The sequence below is a fragment of the Drosophila subobscura genome, chromosome A (genome assembly GCF_008121235.1).
Source record: "Drosophila subobscura isolate 14011-0131.10 chromosome A, UCBerk_Dsub_1.0, whole genome shotgun sequence".
In the NCBI taxonomy this organism is placed as follows: Eukaryota; Metazoa; Arthropoda; class Insecta; order Diptera; family Drosophilidae; genus Drosophila; species Drosophila subobscura.
This window is the reverse complement of record NC_048530.1, coordinates 4362390-4385450: the sequence shown is the minus strand read 5'-3', so window position 1 is coordinate 4385450 and position 23061 is coordinate 4362390. Positions and strand designations below refer to the sequence as shown.

General features: G+C 44.0%; 1 protein-coding gene across 1 annotated transcript in view; it reads right to left on the bottom strand.

The window, feature by feature from the left end:
• The window catches only part of LOC117903836, a 33036-nt gene that overhangs the window by 4913 nt on the left and 5062 nt on the right, over positions 1 to 23061 (bottom strand). The gene's annotated exons all lie outside the window — the stretch shown is intronic.

Genomic DNA, 23061 nt, shown 5'->3' with positions numbered 1-23061 from the left:
CGCGTCGGTGGGCCAAAAGGGAATATTGTGCTGAAAATGTAAATGAAATTGTTATTAAGCATTGAGGGCACATCAAAATCACTCAGAAGGGAAACGGCATTTTCCGTGCTTACGTTTTTTTCTTTTCTATTTCTTGTCTTTGTGTTCGTGGCTGTGTTTGTGCGCTCGTGTGGGCAAGATGACACCATTATAATGAGGGCCAGAGACCTCCTTCGATCTAGAGGTGAGAGCGTGACAATTGGGTTTCAAAATTATATGAGATTGATGCGCTGAAGGTCGAAGCGTGAGTGTTTACTAGCTGTTCAAGCTGTTTATTCCAGCAGCTATTTTGGTCGCACGTCACGTTACCGTCTCTAAGAAGTTGTCTCACTGGCGCCAGGAAGCTGTCGCTGGCTGGTAATTGGATTGACGCCCACCCACACACGTATGTACATATGTATATGTGTGTGTAGTGTGTACGTGTGTGTTGTGTTGTAAGTGCGAATTTGACTTTGTCCAATGCCAAAAAGGCCAATAATGAGCGTCTATTAATAGGCAACGAAGTCGACTTGCTAAGATTTCATTAGACTGTGATTCGAATTGAATGGAATAGACATCTCAAGCAACACCCTTCCCCCTCGCATTCTAATTAGCAAAAACAAAAACATGTCAAAGCTGCCGCACAACTGTTGGAATATCACCAGAGAAGCTCGCAACTCACCACCGCTGTGATCCCGCGGACTGCCGTGGTGAGTTTAGCTGGCAAGCTCTTTGACTGTTACGGGACGTGGAAAAAACAAAACACCCACACACACACACACGCACACCCACACACAAAGTTAAGCCTGAAGAAGCGTAAACAACAAAAGGAATTGCCAACACACAGAGAGAGAGAGAAAACAGCAAAAGCGGGAAGCAACAACAAAAAAGCAGAATGAAAAAAGCTACTCATTTAAATTTCTCTTTGGTTGTTCTCGCGATGAAAATGAAAATTGACAAGCTCCAACAATGTACCGTTGAGCAGCTCTGTGCTCTGCCTGCCTCTCTCTCTCTCTCTGTCTCTCTTTCTCTGTGCGTGAAAGCTTTTGCTTGCGGGCATGCAGTGGACGGAGGAGCAGGTAGAGACAGAAAAATAACGGTTAGGGGAGAGCTGCTGCCGCTGCTGCTGTTGCTGCTGGGCAAATGTAATATTTTGTAATGCTCGTCCACTGAGCTGACAGATGGACCCACCCGGGTCCACCCGATACAAGTCGGAGAGCAAACAACGGAAGTGGCAGAGTGCCGAAAACAGTTCTTTGCGAATTCGGTGCGAACAATGAGCGTCGTTTGGATATTTTCGATTCTGCCACTAACCACATAGTACTCGAATTTGGAACTGTACTGAAAATTCCACCAACCACCCACCCACCACCACTTTCTTGCCACTTTGGGGCCACTTGAAACCGAATTTAAATAACGGATTTATTAAGTATTTAAATAACATTAAAAATACACACAAAGCCGAACAGCAGCCGCTTTCGCTTGCCTGTTGCCTGTTTCCTCGAAAAAATACAGATTCCAATGGCAATTCCCAATTGGGTTGGGGCTGGAGGCGAGGCAAGGCCTCCCCCGACATATTTGTGTGTGTGTGTGTTCGATACGGTTCGTGGGGTGCAGACGGACAGCCAGGTAAGGCAGGGCAGGGCAGTCAATTTGAGTACCACTCAAACATTTAAATTTGATTTATCAGTGAAAGTGAGGGAAGCGACAGAAGCGTCCCTGCGACGCCATCGGATTGTAAACGCAATCAACTTCAAAATGGTTTAATTATAAAAGAACAGCCACCAGCATCAGGGACTACGAGCGCGCCCATGCCGGTGGCTATACCCGTGACCCTAAATGCCAAAACCCCCCATGGACCAGCGCAGATACGGCTGTGATACGGTCAATCAGACACCCAAAAGCACCACCCAAAAACCCCAAAAACCCCAAAAACCAGAGCCACTTCGCCACTCCCATTCTATGCCGGATGCCGCCCCAAACCCCACAAAGTTTTGTCTATGTTTATAAACCGTGCAGAATGTTCTGTACTGTCCAAAGCATTTTTCAATTTAAATTTATTTTTATTTTTATTACATTTAAGCGGATTTTCAACGGACGAATGAACCTAAAAAACAACAAATAATAATTACATTCACAAATATTTATGAGCCAACTGAGTTGGACGTGACGGGAATACATTTCATGGCCCTAAATAGTTGCCAGAACTAAACAGAATTCAGAAGATATTTAAATGAAAGAATTTCCTATCCTTTACTTTCCTTTCCTTTGCTTTGCTCCGTCGATCCGTTCCTGTCGAGACTGTCATTGAAATTGAATTATTTGCAGCTAGCAAAACAAATTCATTGCCCCGTTTATATTGCTTACAGCCAAACATTATTCTTTTATATATGTATGTATATTTATCTGCTTGTATTTAGACACATGCTGTGGTGGTTCGTGCTCGTGTTCCATGTGTGTGGTGTGTGGTGTGCCATTTATATGCTCCTTGCGTCCATCCATATCAATCAATGCTACAATGTGATTCTTACTGTATGAATGTTTGGTCATTTATCGTTTTGACTCTGATTTATCCATCTTCTCCCGGCTTCAGAATACTTAGTTCGAGTCCAATTTCTTGATGGCCAACTGTTTTTAGCTGAAAAGATTCTTCTTTCAGTCTCCATTCATCACATTGAACATTGGTACACACACAATTGGGCAATGAAATATTTATTTGGCAAATAAGCAAACAATGTCCATCGATGGGTTGCCCGCGGTAATAATGCAATTTATATTATTGCCTCTTTGCCAGTAATCAAAATATTTTGGCACACAGCCTGATTGCAATGAAAGGCACAATTTTGGCTGCTTAATTTGGCTTTGGGAATATTTTAAAATACAAACATGGAAGCATTAATTGATTGGGAACAGAGCTTCCAAGCCCAATCTGCACATCGTTGAACCATTATTTTCGTAGAGCAATTGAAGATTAAATGTTGTGAAACCCAACCATAAAAGAGGAAATTCCATTTTGAGTGAGGAGCCTGGAAGCCTTCGTCGTGTCGAGTGCTGGAGGAAGTGGCTCCCCGCTCCTCGCTTCTCTGCCTCTCTGCCTGTTAATAAACGATTGAGCAATGATTTTGCTGAATTGCCTGCACGTGGTTATGCTGCAAAATGATGACGAGGCGGCGCTTTCTGATGCCCCACAATATAATTATAAATGGTGTATACAAAGTAATAGCTAGCGGGCGGGCATTGTGACATCTGCTCCATTGCTGATAGCTCAAACGATGCAGTACAATGGCCGAAAAGTCAATTGAATTTCCATTTTGCATGCAAATAATTGAAGCTGATGGGGAAATAGTTGGCGAGGCAAAACAAAAGAAAAGAAAAGAAAGGGCTGACGACTTAACGCGAACAGACTGTGAGGAACAAAAGGATCTGGAAGCCTGGCAAAACTCTCTGCAGTTTTCCAATTTGAGGCAAACAACGGCATAATTAAAGGCAACAAGCGAACTGCACACGGGCACTGGGATTGCCGCCTGATGGCATTGGCCATTGCCATTGCCATTGCCATTGCGACACGAAAGAGATAAACGAAAAACTTTTAGCACTCAAAAACTTGCTGAGCCAAAGTTGTGTTTTGTCTTTCCCTGCCCCTGGTGTCGTTCACCCTCTCTACTGCTGTCAAACTCATTGTAAAGCCTCGAGAGTCCTTGGGCTCAGAACTCATTATAAGGGGGTCGTTCGGTTGGCGTTTGTAGAGGGAAAACTTTCACTCTAATCCATGATTTAATACTGAGCACAGCCAAGTGGCATATATTAGACACAAAAAAAGAGGTTCAATCAGTCAAGAAAATTTAACATTTATCTCTCTCGCGCTTGCCTCTCTCTCTCTCTCTCTGTGTGCACTTCCGGCTAAGGAAATCCTGAGAAGATTACCTAGAGGAGCAGCTGCCACACATCCAGACACATCCTTGTGGGAAATGTTTATGTAAAACAATCGACAAATGAGAGCCTTAACTTCAAAGTTTTCACAGCCAAACAAATGCATTTTTGAATAAAGAAACACACAAAAATAATAAATAATAGTCGCCATATCTTCAAGCATCAAAAATCCTGTGAAAGATGCTGCAATTTGCAGTCAAACTCAATTTGTTTGGTGAATATCCGCGCTGCAGATTCTGTTTAAGATTTCCAGAAGTGCGAAAAGTCATCGAAAATCTGTTTTGGAATTTAAAAAAAAGATTTGTTGGGTATTTTGCAAATTGTCAGTGAGAGGCAATGATCTACTCATCGAGGACTGCAACCGTTTTGTTGTACATTCAAAAAGTTCCCATTTGTTTCGGGGAGTTTTGCTTGTGCTTCTCCCTAAACTTCAAATGAACTTCAATGAAGAGATTTTGTTCTCATCTATTTCGACTTCACTTGACTTTGACTGCCTTTAATGATGTATAATTTGATGATGATTGGATTTATTAGATGGGGGGAGGGGCTTACCCTTAACCCCTTTCATTTCTCGTTTCCATATCCATTTATTTCTTTGATTTCCGTTTCCGTTTCGGCTTTCATTTCGTTTTGGTTCCTCTCTTTCTATGTGCTCCGTCGCCTTTCTGTCGCCTTTTTTATGGGCCCATTGCCAATTTAGACTTCGGCTTTGACAGTCACGAGCTGCCTGAGTCACGGACCTCTGGGCCTTCTCCTTTGAGTAAATCAAATGGTTGTCGTAAATGTCGGCTCTGGCTCTTTGCCTTCATCCATGTGCCCGGGCCTCAGTGCTGATCCCCGGCCTGGACTCTGCTTTATGGGTACCCATATAAATCCCATTTTGTTTATCTTAATTTACCTAATACGAGTTCTTTTTTATGCTGTGCAAATCGACTCACTGAAGGCACTGACGCAGGTTCCTTGCATAAAAATCGATCAGGTTTTCTCCAGCTTCCCGCTCTCCTCTGTTCATTTGTTTTTGAACATTTTTTTCATTAATTTGTGACCGAGAAGTGTTCGTCAAAACAAATTTGTTGTCGTTGGCAGCGCTGTGCTTTACCTTATTGATTTTGCCCGGCCAAAGTGTCGCCCACAGGCAGGGAGAGAGGAGCCGCAGACTAATCCCAGTCAGTCCATACAGATATTCCACACATATACAGATGCTTGTATGTGTGTGTGTGTTGGTGCGTATATTGATATGCTCAAAGCGAATATTAATTTCAATTTGAATTGAAAAATTCAATTGGAAAAGCGCACAATGAAGGGCCGCTGTCAACATGGAGCGGAGCTCTCCTGCTCCATGGATTGCTTTTGAAGAGGCTTCCAGTTCCATTACAATCGCTTTTGCTTTCGCTTTCTCTTCTTCTCTTCTCTTTTTAAGCAGATTTTAATTTCGGGTACGGATGAGATGGCTCACGACGAGCACCTTTGAAGAGCAGGAAATTGCTCAAAATCGAATTCAGAGTGATTTCCATTCAGGTACCTCCCGGTCGGTCGCTCGTTTGCATCCTGTGCACTGGCCACCACCCTCAAGTGCATATAAATTGGTTTTTTAGTTTTACGGTGCGCCAAACGAATGGCTACCACCCCCCAACATACGTTCAAATCGCTCACTGCCCGACCGAGAGTCTCGTCTCCCAACTGTAAATATTTCCAGCGACTTTCTAATCTGGAATTTAGTCACAGCTTTTTGAGTGGCAACAAACATGGCGCATACTTAATGGCCAATTGGTCCTTGGACCCCAGTAGGTAGCCTACTTTTTCATGACTTTGGGCACACATAATTCTCTCTCTCTCCCTCTCCCTCCCTGCCCCAGGAACCCCGCCCCCCATCATCATTCCCCTGTAAGCCTTTGCCGCTGCCGCTCTTCTGGCAGTAGCAGAATGTGGTGGCAAGCTAGACTGGGGACACTGGGATAAGGCCAGAATCATTCAAGGGCAGAACCCAGAAAAGGTTTTTCCAGAAGCCAACGATGCTGCCCCAGCCGCAGTCGCAGTCAGCGTCGCTGTCGCTGTCGCTGCTGGCGTCGACGGGACGTCGTTATCCCTAATGCTTGATGGCTTGAATAAAAGCTTAATAAATATTGTGAGCGCGCCCAACTTTTTTTTTTGGAGGACAAGCCATGACGAGGACGCCCAGGAACGAGGACATTTCCTTGGCTTCTACAGGCTTCGTCCTCGTCCGCTGACGACCCAAAAACGGTCGAACTCGGCTCGGCCGCAGCTCAAATACTCTTCCCAAGCGAAATCTGCGCCACTTGTTAAGGTAAGAGTCTCCCCCTCTTCGGTAGGGTATGAGAATAAATTCGTTGTGTCTCCCCTCTCTCTCTCTCTCTACAGAGTTTCTGTGTGTGTGTGTGTGTATATTCATGCGACTGACGGCAAACATTTAGACGAAATACACAATTTTTTGTGTCATTTGTCTTAAAGCCACACAACGAAAAGGTAGGCAGGAAAGGGACAGTGACTTTGCTCACCGTTTCGGTTGCTGCCGAAAAAGGTGGCAGAGGTAAGGAGAGGAAGCTGTGGGTGGTGCGTTTGGGCAACTCTATTTCAGCTGTTGACTCTTAAAGCTTTCGTAGTGGAAAGCTTACAAACCGCTAAATTTCGTCAAAATTTAATCCATCTTGCTGGGGCAGCAGCAATATCCCCTAAGGAGTTCAAGAAAAGACAGAGGTGTGTGCGTGTGTGTGCGCGTGTGGCTGCTAAAGCTCTCTTGGGCGGAACTTCCACTTTGTTTTCAACGCATTTACCCAGTGAGATGTCGGGCAAAGAGAAAGGATTGCGAGAGAGCATTGCAAAGGTTAATGAAATGTCAACAAAAGATCTGTAAATCATTTTCAAAAATATTCTTCACTCGATTGTGGAGTGTTTTTCGATTCCTTTGGGAGAAGTTTGTGTACAGTTTTGTTGTAGCTTTTTTTTGTTGGCCACCAACAGGTAGACACTTTGCAGGCTCTCTGCGTGGACACGCGGAATACAGCAGGAGCATTCGCATTCATTCGAAGCACTCAAGTGGATGCCTTTATTTTATTCCCTCCGCACCTCTATGTACATATGTACATCTCCGTTTTTTGTTGTCTGGTGTAAGCCATGTGGTACGCTAGACTGAAATTCGATAATTGCCGCTTTATGAAGCCATAAATTAGATGAACACATTAAAAAGGCGGAAAGAGGATGGATGAATGGGATGGGATGGGAAGTGGTTTCCTGGTTATGGGCAAAAGTTGTTGGCAAGTTTTTAGCTGCGCATCAAAGAGCTCACACTCACACACGCACACACACACACACAGCTGCTAATTGCTTTGAAAAGTGAGTAAGAAAAATATATGAAATTTGTGTACTTTTTTGGCTAATTAATTTTCATGCTTCGCAACGGATGAGCGACCCACGAGGGGTGGCCGGGTGGGGTGTGGAATCAAATAAAATACACAAAATCAAGAGTAAAACTTTGGCAATAAGCCAACCTGCTGCGGTGACAAATTTGTATGTCAATTTTCTTATGCAAATCAAGTGGCAAAACAATTGACAAAGTTTCTCTAAGACATGGACAGAACAGGGACTATGCAGAAAAAGGGAAAAGCAAAGCAAAACTCAGTGAAACGGCAGCGAACGGCAGTAAAACGTGCCGGGCAATGAAAAATCAACAAAAAATATAAATATGCAAATGAAATGGCAGCGCAGATGTTCAATCAACAGTTGACTGGTCTCTCCATGGAGTTCCAAATGAATGTACATATATAGCGGGTTTATGCAGCATTTTTGGATTAGAATGTCTCAAGCATTATTCACACAACAAAATATAACAAATTGAATTTATTTATTGCTTGGCTTAAATATTTTTTTGCATTTTTGATTCGTCTTAATTGTCCGTCTTAGCTCTCAGAGTTGTGTCAGTTGAAGGATCTCTTATTCGATTATAACTTTACTTTACATCCGTATTATCCCTGCACACAAGTCGCATGCAGCCGGTAAACAGCCGCCGGTTAGACATCGGCCATGGGAAAATCGAACAGGAGCGAGAACGCGAATGCAATGGAACAACTTTTCCGCACATTATCGTACATTCCCCGCTTCGCTCTTTGCTTTCGCTGTATTTTTGTTTCCTTTTTTATCCACGTGCTTGAACTTTTGTCTTGCCTGTGCGCTTTTCCGCCTGCTGGGCAATCAGTTTATGCTGTTGACAGTTCAATTTTCAACATAAAAGAACATAAACATGCGCATGAGGAGCAGAACTTTGTTTTCCAAAGTTTCGAGAACTAACACAAAAACTCTAAAAAATGGCGAAGAGAACAATATTTTCTTCAGGCCACAATTGGAGACAGCTGAGCCGAAAACCATGTAGTGGCTGGCCGATCCTTTAAGCAATGGTTTTTGCCATGCAATGGGTTCACTGCTGTTGCTATTGCCTTGACCGTGGCTGTATTGCGTGTGTGTGTTCCTAGAGCCATCTTTGTGTGTGTGTGTGTGCGTGTGTGTGTGTGTAGTTGTAGTTGTAGTAGCAGTTAAGCAATGTTCATACGCGTGCGAGTGTGTATTCCGTGACATTTCACAGCTTCAAGGCCCACTGGCCGCCTCCCCAGTCCACGTTCCCGTCACGGCCATGCCTCGCACGTTTTTTCATTATTTTTCGCTCATTTTACTCGCGAGCAGCCAGCAGGCAGCTGCAGGTGAAAGAGAAACAGAGAGAGAGAGTGAGGGCGAGGGCGAGAGGCGCATGAAAACTGTCGGCACATTAAAATGCACATAAAAATCATTAACCCAAAGATGTTGACAGCAGGACGACAGCATGGCACAGGATATGCGACAGAATGGGACAAGGCAAAGAGGCAAAGTGGCAAGAAGCATCTCTGTTGACTGACTGGCAATTGTGTTAATGGGCGCAGCGCCTCCCCTGTGGCACCGACTCCGACTGCTCCCCTGTTTATTTTTGGCATTACAGTTAACTTAATAATTTCACCTACTTAATGTACAGTTGTCTCAAGGTGTATTAAGCGGCAGGTGCGGTAACAGGTGTGGGGTACAGCTGCCACATAGCAAGAGGACGAGCGGTGATCTCAGCGCGAAGAGTGCCTTACCTTGTTTATTGTTCTACCATTAAATTGTGCTGCAGCTCTCTCTCTCTCTCTCTCTCTCTCTCTGTTTCTGTCTCACCCTCTGGCTGCCTTCTGTCTTTTCAACAGGTAGCACTCGCCTCCCATTCTGTCAGCCATGGATTGTTCTTTGTGTTTCGTTCGCCCCAAAAAGAAATTACAGTTATTCGAGCTCGTTGAGTTTGCTTCTGCCTCTGTACACGTGTTTGTATGTGTGTGTGTGTGTTGAGTAAATCAAAAAAAGGTTAATTTGCAATTATGTTTTATGTGTTTGCTTCTCTCTCTCTCTCTCTCTCTCTCTCGTATTGTGTGTGTGTGTGTGTTGTTGAGTGCACTCCCTGCCTGTCGGCCCTTTGGGCATTTGAGACCAGGTGTCCATTTGGGCATATACATCTCTCTCTCTCCCTCACTCTCTCCCATTTTAATCTCCTGCTCTCTGGGGTCGCTCGTTCTGTCTGCTAATTTCTAAAGCATACTTTTTGGGGCCCGCCTGGTTGCGTATGCGGCAAGGAAATGCTGCCTGGGGTTGGAGTGGTGTATGAGCAAGTGGAAGGAAACGAAATGAGTCGACGAATAACAAAACTTGGCGTCTGTTGTCTGCAATAAAATAAATTTCACTTAATATTATAGTTGTTGTTGTTCTTGGCCGTACTTGCTTGGCATTGTTGTACTCTCGCTTATTGTTCCTTCTGCCTCTTCATGTTTTTGTATCTCAATTGTTCTTTGGACATTTTGTAATCATAAAAGTGAAGAAGTTTATGCAGAAACAACTTTTGCCAGCGCTTGTGGCATACCCTACCCAGTGGCATTCGGGGCACAACAACTATCAGAGAGCGAAAAAAAACCATGGCAGACATTTTCCCACTTGGTTGACTGGATTTTTGCATTGATTTTGGTGGAGAGTATTTGTCAGAAGAGTATCGTCACCACTGCTGGTTGAATGAGACTTTCCCTGGCCTTCCTGCGAGCTATTTTTCCTTTTGTTTTTCTATTGTTTATCTGCTCGAATGAAATGGCTACTACTGTGGCTGTGCGGGCTGCTGTGTGCTGTCTGCTGTCTGCTGCCGTCACGTTGCCGCTTGACTTTTGCGACAACATTCCTACCCGTTGCGGAATGACAACAAAACAAATTGTGTATCCTCGCAGAATGATATTTGTGTTAGTGGTGCGAGCGAAATGAATTTGACACGCGTTAATTAAGTGGCCCCTAGCCTTGGACGACAGCAGCAGCAGCAGCAGCAGCGGCAGCATCGCCGCTAGTCCCCAGTGTCTGAAAATCAATTTGACGCAGCTGCTCCCCCAAGAGCTGGCCTCAAAGCTTTGCAAAGTATGCAAATGAAATGAACGAAGAGGTGAGTGAGGGGGGGAAGGTCCCTCTCTGCATAAAGGGTCCCTCAACAGGCATAAACCCTTTTTTAATTGCACGCATGCCGAGCTGTGCCCGTGGAGTGCGCTTCCCAGGCACTCCTGAAAAAAGGTATCCAGGGGACCGTGAAAAACCGCAACTGAGACCCCAAAAACAGAACCGCCATCCACTCCATCGTAAAGCCACACACACACACACACGCACACTCGAAAACACAGACAGACAGCCACAAAACACACACAAAGGGGCATTTAAAACGTATTCAAAATGCAAGTTTAAAGACGCCCCAAAGTACGAGTATGCGAAGCACACAAAAATAACAAAAAACAAGAGCAACCAGAAAAACAACAACAACAATTCGTTAGCCCTTTCTTTGTTGGAGAGTGTACAGGTACAGCAGGTACAGTTTACAGCCTGTCAAACACAATTGCTGGCAGGCGATCGAGGATCTGGGAATGTTTTCTTTTTCTTTTGCATCAATTTTGAAGGAGGGGATCATTTGATATAGGGTATCCAAGCGTTGTGGCAACTTTATTTTATTGCCTTTGCTGTTGTTAAAAAACGCCAAAGAGGAAAGCAATGAAAACTCAGCCACAGAGGGCACACAGAACATAATCGCACACACGCACATCAATCCGTTCGGGGAAGTCTGCACCGCCGAAAGTATCCTTCCAATGCAAATTAGCTTCCTTGCTTGACACGACCCCAGCCGGTTGCCGACTGGCATCCCCTAAGCATCCCTCGCATGCAAATTTTTGGCCGCAAACTGGCTTACATTTTACATTGCTTACACTTACACACACAGCGGCAACGTCAGTCCTTAAACTACACAAAAAAAAAACCCTTTAAGGAGTGTGCGCGTGTGCGCGTGTGTGTGTGTGTGTGTGTGTGTGCTTTTATTAATTCATGTGTAAAAATCAGCTCGAAATAAAACAGTTTGAATATCAAATATAAAGTGTTTTATGCGAAAAGTTTTACTGCTACGGCATGCAGGATATTTGATGGATCAGCAAGCCAAGGGACTGTACAAAGTAGAAAGTCTACACACAAACTGTGTAGCTACGGCAGCAGCTAAATGTAGTGGAAACAGTCAACGTTCGTTGAAACTCACTTTAGCTGCACAAAACCTTTAAGTTGTTGGCACATTTTCCAGCTAGTTTTGTGCATAAAACAAAGGCAAAGGCAGCAATCGATGAGGGGGAACGAACGAGACTCGATTTAGAGGATGAAACCCCATAAAGATACGCCCAATTAGAGTTTAAAGTTTTGCGCCATAAAGCAAATAATAAATTCCCAACAAATGGAAAAGCGAACGGCAAAACTTTCCACAAAAAAAAACGTTTTAAGGCAAGAAAATTGTAAGAAAAACGGGTAGATAAAGTTCATCAGTGTTCGGCTCCGCCGTTTTCTTCTCTCCAGTTGAGTAGCGGCAACCAATTAGGCCAAGACAACACACAGCACAGCGTAGCACTCTGCACCCCAGTCCGTGCCCCTCCCACAGCCACGGCCACAGCCACAGCCAGTTGCCACGCTGGCCTAGGGGGCAACCGAACGGAGGGATACGAGCACAACAGCAACAAAAATCTCTTTCGGGTGAGTTCGGGAGTGTCCTCCAACTTTTCGGTGAAGTTTATGCATATTAAACAGTTATCCAAGCGGAAGGAAAGGAAGGAAAGTGAGTGAGGGAGGGCGGGAGGTGTCGAGAAGGGTGAGCCGACAGGAAATGGGAGCCATGTGAGCGGAAATTCCACATTACAAATTATGCAAATCACATGCGCTTTGATTATTTCACATTTTATTTTCATTTTACTCGAATGGCAAACGCTTCCCGTCACAAATGTCACTCGAGACACGACCCAAGCCCCCACCTGTGCCACCGCCTTAACTAACCTGTTACCGTGGCCATTGTTTAGTCAGCGAAATTCAATTTGAATTGTTTATCGTTCAGCGAAAGTGATCCCATTGGAGGATTCTCTCAGAACGAAAACCAAAGAAAAGTAAATCAAGGAGCACCCGACGAGCAGGTCCTGAAAGTCACACAAAAACGATGCAGGCATAGAGGCGGTCCCCGAAATAGACCACAGATAACTCTCAAAAGAGAGCCACCCAGCGGCACTCCAAGCCACGGACAAAGATCGATCAGTCAAAAAGAGTCAAAGGGAATGCAGCGGCAGGCTCTAAATAAGTAAATCTTTATCTTTCCCCGTCAAGAACAAAATTCTGTGAAATTTTGGTTTGAAATTCCCGATTTCGAAAGCGGCACGTCCTTTGCCACTTTAATGACAAATAAATCGTAATGCTTTGCGGTCATAAAGCGGCGTATACCAGCCTACACTCTGCCCATATAATACTCTTTTATTGAACCCCAATTTTGGGTTTATTTTTATGCGTTTACTTTCGATCTGCGAGTATATGGAAAACGGCAAAACCGAATTATGGCAGAACGTGTGAATTGGCTGTGGCTCTCGTCCGAAGCTTCTTTGCTTTGTGCTTAAATTTTGGTTTATTTTTGCTTATAAATAAAGTTGAAAATTTGTGCATGGAGCCGATGACGACATTCCCTTGGTCTTCACTCTCTGATTCAGCTGAGTCGTAGATTTAAGCATCTCCGGTTGGGTAGCCTTTTGTGCAATGGTTCCTAAACTCGTATCCTGAAAATGCTTGGCAATGACATTCAACAAGGAGACGCTGCGTGGCTGTCAGGATTTGTTGCTTAAGCGATTTTCACAGACGAACAGGCAGAGCAAGGGTGGGGTGGCAAGTGCCACCATTTCACTTGCAACACTTGCATGCAACTACAGCACGAGATGTGTGTTGACAGTGTTCGAATGCCAAGAGCTTAAATGGGGAACAGACGGTCTCTAGATATTTTCTGCTTCTTTTTTGCTGCCTCCACACTTTGTCCTCTTCCTTGTTCTTTCTTGGCACTGGCAATCCCCACTACCCTGATCCATTCATCATATTTCCGACGTTGAAGACTGATACTCGTATTGAAAATAAACTTTAGGACTGTAACTTCTGTGCAAAAGCGATCCATGATTAATCCTGCTCACAAAATAGTTTCCATTTTGTGTCCACGCTGCACGGGACTTTGGTGGAAAAAAGAGTCAACAAAAAAGGTGAAAATAGAAACCAAATTTGTTGAGCCACAGCTGAGCCAAGGAAAATTGCTCAAAGTGAAGAGAAAGGCTGAAAGTTGAAAGGAAAAATTGGAAACGACCGTTGTCAGCTGCGGCAGGACACGAAAGAGAGGCAAGAAAGTGGAGAAAATGAAATGTGAAAGGCAAAATTGAGCAGCAATCGAGGCTGGAACAGCAGCTAAACCGTGGCACATTCCATTGAAATTGTGGCAGCGTCTGCAAAGTGCAATCAAAAGGGAAATGAAAGATGGCAGAAATGGGAGAATCACAGTCAATAAATGGCAAATAATCGTAAAAGGAACTGCAGCTAATTGAGCAATATCTTTATGTTCTTTTTACTTTTATTTACTCCTCAAATCTGAACTCGTTTTTCGATTTTCAAGCGATAACTAATTATCTGATCAGTCAACCAGGTATCCCCCGGGCAGTGGCTCCTTTCTTTTTTGAGCAGTAGCCAGCCGCACTGTGCCACACTGTTGTTTATGATTGTTGTGCGAAATGTCTTAAATAAATGTGAATGTCGCATTTCGTTGCCAGCACTCCAGCAGGTTCTCCCCGCCATAGACCGCATCGTCCTGCTGAGCGAGAAATAATGAGTTTTTTAATAAAAACTGACGGAGCATGGAGCAGGATATAATGCCAGAACGGCAGAACGGTGGCACGGGGAAAGGTGAAGGGGAAAGGCAAAGGCCACGATAAAGCGGCACTGACGATCCCACCCCATCTCTCGCACCTTTCCGGGGCTTCAGCAACTATGCATTCAAAATTTAAATATAAGGCGTCACCTTTCATTTAAAATATGGAAGAAAGCACAAGGAAAAGAAGGAAAAGATGTCCCGGGAGAGGCAGGAACCCAGCAACAATGGCCCGAAGAAGTGCAAAGAAGGAAAAGAAGTGAAAAAGGAGCAAGCGGATAAAGAGGAAGTAAAACACAAAATGGAACGAAAAGGTTTTTCGCAATTCAAAGTAATTGATGCAAGGACATTGCGACTGGCCAACGCAGATTATTGTACTCCCCGAGTGCTACTATTGTTATTGTGATGATATGCACTGTACATACTCGTCTGCCACTGTATATATGTACATATGTGCCGCCTGAGTTTATCGTGAGTTTTTGCTGAATTTTGAAACGCCATTTGCCCTCCAGGTGCAAATGTCGTGACTTGAATTTCCTTTCTCCCAACTTTTGCTCCTTGTTACCTGTTTCGCCTTGGCCTTACTGCTGCCGCTGAGCAGGTCAACAGCGGCTAGCTCGGCAATCAAAAAAAAAATATAAATAAAGAAAAGAAATAAAACATCAAAATGATGGCGAAGAAAGGAAATTACTTTGCGACTTTGTCCCCCCTCCCCCGGACCAATATGGAAAATCTACATATTATTTATTGATGAAATTTCCATATCACAAACCAACAACAAATTTCAACTGCAAAAAAATGTACAGCAAAAATGTGCCATATTAATTTCCGCATTTTCGACTTCTGTCCCGAATAGCAGGAGCTTAAAAATGTAATTTAAATGCATGTACATATGTATGTATGCATTTATGTATCGTGTGAATGCTGTAGGCCTGCACCAAAAGACTAATTAATTTTAAGGTAATTTCTGCACGGCTCTCCCATTATTATAATTAATCAAAAGTTTGCGCATAAATTACCGCATGGCGAGTGAATTGTGTGAAAAATATTCATGTATAAAACATTGTCCGTCAATGGAGAGAGAGGAGGAGGAGGAGGAGGAGGAGGAGGAGAGAGCGAGAGACTGGATCGTTTGACAGTCTGTATAAATATACATGGAGGACCTCGCCCATTGGACCATCGGACCATCACTTCCTACACAAGTGAACCATGAGGCAGCAGGAAGCAAGCAGCAGGAAGCAAGGATAAATAGCTCACTAAACCGGGCTAAGGCATTGGACTTACCTGAAAGTGCTTTGATGTCGCATCCAAATGGCTGGAAATGCATATTAAATGTGCGCACTAAGTGGCTTCATTGGAATACATGACAATTAGCTAATAGCCAAGTAGAGAGATATTTAGTTAGCTTGAAAGCTGCATATAGGTATCAGGACTCTCTCTAGCTTTGCTTAAAGTCCTTTGCCTTCAAGTCCGCCTTTTCTCAAGCAACAGAAAAGTTGTTGCTCTTGGTACATATCCTTCAACAGATTTAAGTGGAAGCTCGCACAATGGGATGTGGAGGGAAGCAACAGCTGCAAATCATTAAAACTGAAATGTTTCGTACCTTCCCTTTGAGTATCTTTTCACATGTCGAGTGTTTCTTTCCATTGTCGGTACTCGGTGTTTCGCTTTCTCTCTCTCCCATTCGGCTTAATTCTGTACATAATGTACATATGTACATACATATGTACACAGGGCCATCATTTTTTGTGGCTATTCGTTAATTTTGAGCTTCAAAGTTTCGGGTTTTATTGTTCATGCCAGCTGTTTATGAATATTTATAAATTTTGCTTAAAATCTCCCATTTATGTTCGTTTTATAAGAATGTTTGAAGCCACAGATTGATGAAAGCGAAAACAACTTTCTCCTGTGTTTTGCTTTGCTGCCTGTGAAACCAAATTCTCCGGGGTCTTTCCGCCTACGAGAAACAGTAGTTTCAATTGATTTTCAGTACCCCAGGCTGTCCTTGCAGCACTCCGTGCCGTACCGTTTCGCTCCGCCTTGGCCCAGGCCACTTATGACCAGTGCTAGTTACTGCCACAATCAAGGCTCAACAAATATCCACTTGCAGCTTGTTTGCTGAAAACTTTCATTGAACATTGCATACTTATGGACGGGGCTGGACTGGGCTGGGTATTGATTGGCTCCACCGCCACCCAGGCTGCCAACCCAAGGGAGGAAGCCTGAGGGCGGGGTGCGGTTCGGTGTCGGTATGTGGATGTGAACGAAAAAGTATTGGAATGCTGGAACCATCCACATAGCTGGCGTATACTTGATAAATGCCACAAATGCACCAGCGGCGAATCTATCACCAAAATTGCATTCTTTATATGCTAAACTGCCAATTATTTTCCCCATTCCGCTTGCCAGCAGCTGCAGCATCCCAAACGTATGAACAATAACGTAACAATAATTGTGAAAGGTTTTAGCAAGAGAGAGAGAATCACGTATCTGTGTATGTATAAAGATTTAGGGTTTGGTTGGGACTGACGCTGATGCTGGGACGAGTGCGTAAAGTTTTGTTTTGAAGCGTGTCGGTTGCTTGGGCTATTTCATTCTTAAAGTGCGCCACTCAACTCGAGTAATTTGCCTCGACACGCGCACTCTCACACGCACACACACACGCACAATTACGCACGCACAGCTGGCAGCCATCTTGACACACACACACACTGGCGCATACATATGTATGTATGTATGAATGTATGTACATATACAACTCACATGGCTTGTATGTGCTGACATTTAGATTGAAAAACGAGGCAAAAAGCAAAGGCAATATATAATCGAAAAATGCTCCGCTCTTAGCAATCCCAAACCCAAGCCCAAGCCCCCACACCTGAGCACCTGTCTCCGAGCAACGGGAAATGATACAAAGCAATGTTTTGCGTGTAGCTGCCGCCAGGGGGAGCTGCGACTCAGGTGTGTGTGCGTGTGTGTGCGTGTGTGTGTGTGTGTCTGCTTGTGCGTGTGGCAAGTGAAGTGAAGTGAAGTGTATGCTAAATTTTTATTGAAGTGCATACAAACAAACATACCCGAAGGCGTCTCGAGGGAAAACTGATGACACTGGCACCCAGCATCCCTTTTCCCTCGCTCTCCTCGCTTTCCGTTTTACCCAAATTTTAGAGCTTGTCGATGGTAATTTTCCTGTGTAGCTGGCAACAACAGGATTATAAGCAGGAACAAAAGCACATGAAGCTGAAGTCGAAGGCGTTTTAAATACAATTCGGCAGAGTGCAACAGAGTGTGGATGAAACACACTCAACGGAGCGGAGCAACAGGGACACAGAACTCCCCAACATTCGACAAAAGACGATTAACTCAGTGAAGTTATTTCTGGGTATTTTTGATCAATGCTTATCTCCACAAATCTTGACACTTATTGTCGATCGATCAGCCATTGAAATGGTCATAAAAGTCGCCACCTCAGGCACATTTCATTGCAAAGTGTCTCTGTGTTCAGTCTCAGTATCAATGCAGAAGGTTGCAAAGCAATCAAATCTCTTTTTGCACCAATTGCAATTAATTAAACGATGTACGCTGGCGAATGTATCTTGATATTTGCTTAAATTTGCCTCCAATCCCATTTTGGCTGCCCAACTGTTACTTTCAAATCCCATTTGAATAAGCTTTTCGGTTTCGGTTTAGAGCATGAGCCAGTCTCCCGCTGTGGCTGCCACAGGCACTGCCACTGCCACTGTCACTGACGACGAGACGGCGCGCCGACAACGACACAAAAGCTTAGTTCAAACACTCAATCATTTTTACACCCCATCAATACACACGCACACCAGCATGAACATCAGCTCACAGACACACAGGCAGCCAGGCAGCCAGCCAGCCTCAACTAAGTGTTGAAAGCATCGGCAAACAGGTGCAGTGTAGCGTATTTTACTATAAATAAATTTTCAATATTGTTTTCTCATTCTATCTTTTTTTGCTGCTGCTGGCTGCTTCTGTTCCTGTTTGTGGGCTTGCCGCAAGGGGGTTGGGCTGGGCTGGTCTGGGCTGTCATCGAAATGGACAGACATTTTGAATGTTTTCTATATATTTGTCACACATTTTTTTCGTTTGAGCAAAGCGCAAATCCAATTGAATTTAATTCTTATTGCAGGAGGGAAAGAAACATCAAAAAAACTACGAAATTCCGATTGAAAAAAAGACTTAAAATCGGAGTTATCAGCATTTAAGGGAATTTCAAATGGGAATAACTTTGCATCCAGGCAGCACTGTAAGGCCTGTGTGTACACTGAGAACAAAACCAACAAAAACGAGAAGGGACGTGTGAGACGCTTCTTACGCGTCACAACTTTTATACCCGGCACTCAGTACTACATCTGCAACTTAGCGGTTATTTGTCAAATTTTACATTTTTTCTTCATCTGTCATCCACATCAACAACACTACTCACGCCAACACGCTCCTTTAGCTCGCCAACCTCCCCTAGAGACACACTTTGCCGAGTCAGGGCAGAGTCGCGGCAGAGGCAGTGGCAGAGACGTGTCAGGGGCATAGGCCATAAACTGCGCGAAGCAGAGTGTGCTGCTATAAGCTGCGGGACGGGGTGGGTTTGGCCTCTGCAAATTAATTTCTCCATTGTGGCTATAATAATGATCCAATTGGATCCCAATTTGGTGATCTGATAGATATGGTCATTCCCTACAGAATGGCGTTTTTAGTTTTCTGTTATCTTCAAAATTGTGATTTGGGAGGTTTTCGCCCTTTTGCGGAGGCGGAAGGGGGCGTGGCTCATTTTTGAAATACACTTGTAACAGTGTGAGCATACAGAAGTCTGGATACAAAATTTGGTGGCTCTAGCTCTTATGGTCTCTGAGATCCAGGCGCTCATAAGGACGGACGGACAGACAGACGGACAGACAGACATGGCTCAATCGACTCGGCTATTGATGCTGATCAAGAATATATGTACTTTATGGGGTCGGAAACGTTTCCTTCTGTGCGTTACATACATTCACTTTGTGCACAAATACAATATACCCTATTTACTCTTCGAGTACCGGGTATAAAAAACACCATCGTTCCTATCCACCCGTCAATGTGGACGAGCCACTCCAATTCGATCAAAGGTGAGTCAACATATTCCCAAGAGAAGAACGGAGAGAGCGAGAGAGCGAGTGTGATGGCCACTGGTGTGGGATTTATTTATTATTAAATACAAATAATGAAAAATCAATAGAAATTTATTTATACATATTCATCAATGTGGTATACAAATTGAGCCCAGAGCCCAGCCAAGGATGCCACCAACAACAAAATGAACATCCCAACACAGGCAAACAGGCACACGGGCACACGGGCACACAGGCACACAGGCACACACACACACTTACACAGACCCACTCAGTGCAAAGTTCATGAGACAGGGCAAAGGGGTCAGCAGCCACAAGAAGCAGGAGCGGGAGGAAATTAACTTTAGGATAAATTTGTCATGTTGTCGGACAACAAAAATGGAAAGGAGAGAGGGGAGCAAAAAAAAAGGTACACGCTGAGAGGATAACTCAATTATTGATGGTGTACAAATATTCATATGCGGAGGAGCGCCATAACGTTATACAAAATATTCCGTTGAGAGAGGTGCTATGGTGTCGTCAAGGCTGTTTGCCATTCCCATCTTTTTGCTATCGCTGACCCAAATTCATTGTTTTTTCAAACCAATCAGCGAGAATCACTCAACCTGCTGGCAGCACGTCTAAAAAAGGATCAACTACTCATCCTTGTAGATGCTGTCGTGAACAGTAATTACGAATGAGACAAGGGAATCGATTTAAATGTTATCCAAGCCACCCCTGACCCACTGTCATGGATAGTTCGATAAGTGAGCAGACAACACTTCTTATTGGCTAAACATTGCTAACGAGCAGCCAACACTTGTCCTCTGTGGACGCACCATGGAAATTGGCAATAAAATTAAATTAATTTAAATGCACGTTAGCAACAAACAATCATTAGAGGGAGACAGGGAGACGGAAACTGAAGCAGACCCGAGAGCCAGAGCACGGAAGAGCTTACAATCTTATTACTTTATTGCCACTTGACAGTGGATGCTGAAGTGGTGCTGGTGCTGCTGCTGGTGATGGCAGGGGCTGATGCTGGGGCTGCGAAAGTGAGGAAAAGGGTTCCAAGTGTGCAGTTGATGAGTGTTCAATTTGTAAAGATTTGGTTTGAGTCAGCAAGGTAGCTGGAGTAAATTCCAGCTTCAAAATGGTTCAAGGCGAGTAATCAACTTAAAAGAGAGTACAAATCTGTATCTCTGCTCGTGCTATGGGAAATCCGATTATCTGGCATATGCAGAATTGTGCTAACATTGTTTTCTCAATGTTGAATTTGCGTTGATTCAACTAGTGCTAGGCCACAGATGACGGAATTCAACTAGCGAATTTCTACACAAATAGAGCTTCCACTCTTGTGGAACACACTCAACAGGAGGAACGGCACGCACAAACTTCTTATAAATGTCTATTGATGCGACTGATGACATTACATTGCCTTATGAGCCCCAAAGGGAATATCCCATGGCCACAACTGTTGCTGTTATTGATGAGTGCAGTTTCCACAAATATATTGCAATGATAATGATGTGGATGTGGATGCGCATGTGGATGTGGAGGCCAATGATAAATGACATGAAATATCTTCTCAAACCAATCACATGCAAATCGTTTAGGCCCTGCGGTTTCGGCTGGTGTGGGTGGGTGGCCGTAGGGATTGTTGGATTGTTGATGGCTTTGGGGCTTCATGTTTCATTTCATTTTGGTTTGTTACACAACCCAAATGACTGACAGCTAAATATGCATATTCAATTAGTGGAAGAGGCAGCAAGCAACAAGCAGAAGCCACGGAACAGGCACAGTACGCCAGGCAGAGGGTGGGTGAGCAGCATTGCTGAGAAAAGCAAAGCAAAGCAAAGCAGAGAAAAGAAAAGAACGCCGCAGGCCTTTTCGGCTACGCTCCCCACATAAGTACACACACAACGAATGTTTGCTAGAGATGCCACTAATTGGAGCGAGATAAAATAGGGGAAAACCAACTATACTCTCTCTTCATTTCATTAATCCCTTTGTTGCTACACACCTTCGGGATGATAATTCTACATAGAGAGAGCTACGAGTCCTAGCATAAAAGATACACTTCGCAGTTGATGATAAATACAAAACAAAATAATGTCTTAAAGCTGCGCATCTCTAAAATAGCAGTAAATCTGATGCTTCTATGCAAACGTGCTGCACTGAGTAGAAGAAAGAGTGAGAGTGAGAGTGAGAAAGAGATAGAGCTGATGTCGCTACCTGCGAGTCGCTACCTGCTTCCGATGACCCTTTTCGTGCGCATACAAAAGATCAAAAGATAACGGAGCTTTTATGATTTAAGCATTCGCAGTCTCCCTTTTCGTTTAAGCTGCACTTACGACTTTGACTCTCTCTCTCTCCCACTTTCTGTGGTAAGTAACTGGGGGGAAAGAGTATTTAAAGGTTATTCTGATTTTGGTATTATCGCTCTCCTGCGCTCTGCTCACTTCGACATTTGACTCGAGAGCCATGTTAAGGAGCAGGACAACAAGCATGCCAAGTACCGACGAGGGCTTGGCCAAAGGGTCGCGTAGCGGGGAAACAGAAATAAAAGGGAAAAAGAATAAAATGTTTCGAGAGCGCACACTTTTCGACACTTGTGGAGCGCAGCTCAAGAGAGTGAGGGAATGTGTCTGTGTGTGTGTGTGTGGTCACGTACGAAAGCAAAAACAACTTTTCTTTACTCATCTACACCTCACTCCCTGTCGCTCCCTGTCCAAGCCAACACCCCACTGTTTAATGGAAGCGAAAATAGCGGCAGAAAGTTCTTTAAATAGTATCACACGAGTGAGCAAGCTTTAACCCTTAGTCAGCCAGATGGGTCATTAATCGACAGCCATAGCTGTACGAATACGAATACGAGTGCACATCTGCCCCAAAAGGAGTTGGAGATATTTATGGGCTAAGCATATGTATGTACGTCTATGTCCAGCAGCTCAAGATCCCAAAAACACCGACCTCAACTACAGCCCCAGCCCCAACCCCAACCACCACCTGTCAGAATCCACACATTTCGTAACATTCCAAGCTGGCTGGATGTCTGGCTGCCTAGCTGGCTGACCACTTACTCCATGGGGCCATGTGCGCTTTATGGCTTCCCACACTCACACACACAAATGCTTTAACCCCCAGCGTCAGCTGTTGCCTGCCATCATCATCATCATCATCATCATTTCTCTTAAGCTGAATCTTTATTTCATTTCATTCTCATCGAAATTTGTGCAGAGTTAGCGAATAATAGAAATCGCAATGGAAATGGCAGGGTAACTCCTTATTTAATGCGGCTGCTCCCGCAGGCGGACAGTTCCGTTTACGTGTGTGCATATACATACATATGTATGTACACACAATGTACATATACCTATACATAAATATGTACATACATACATACGAGGTCTGGACACGATAGCGCATTGACTGTCTTTATAATAAATAATAAATGATATTTTTCTACAATTTCTGTTGCATAAATTCTGATTATACGACAGACAAATGATACACATTCGAATTGTTGAATTTTGATGCTGATTAGTATATGTTTTGTACTTTTTGTGCTCGGAAACGCATAAGTTCCTTCTGTTTTACATACATACATATGTCCTCGTACATATCGTTGAGTAGCGGATAGAAGGGAGTCAAATCGATTTGACTGTTAAAATGCTTCCTAGCAGCTAAATCAGCTGCAAATAAAGTGGGGCCCTAAAATGTTGCCTACAA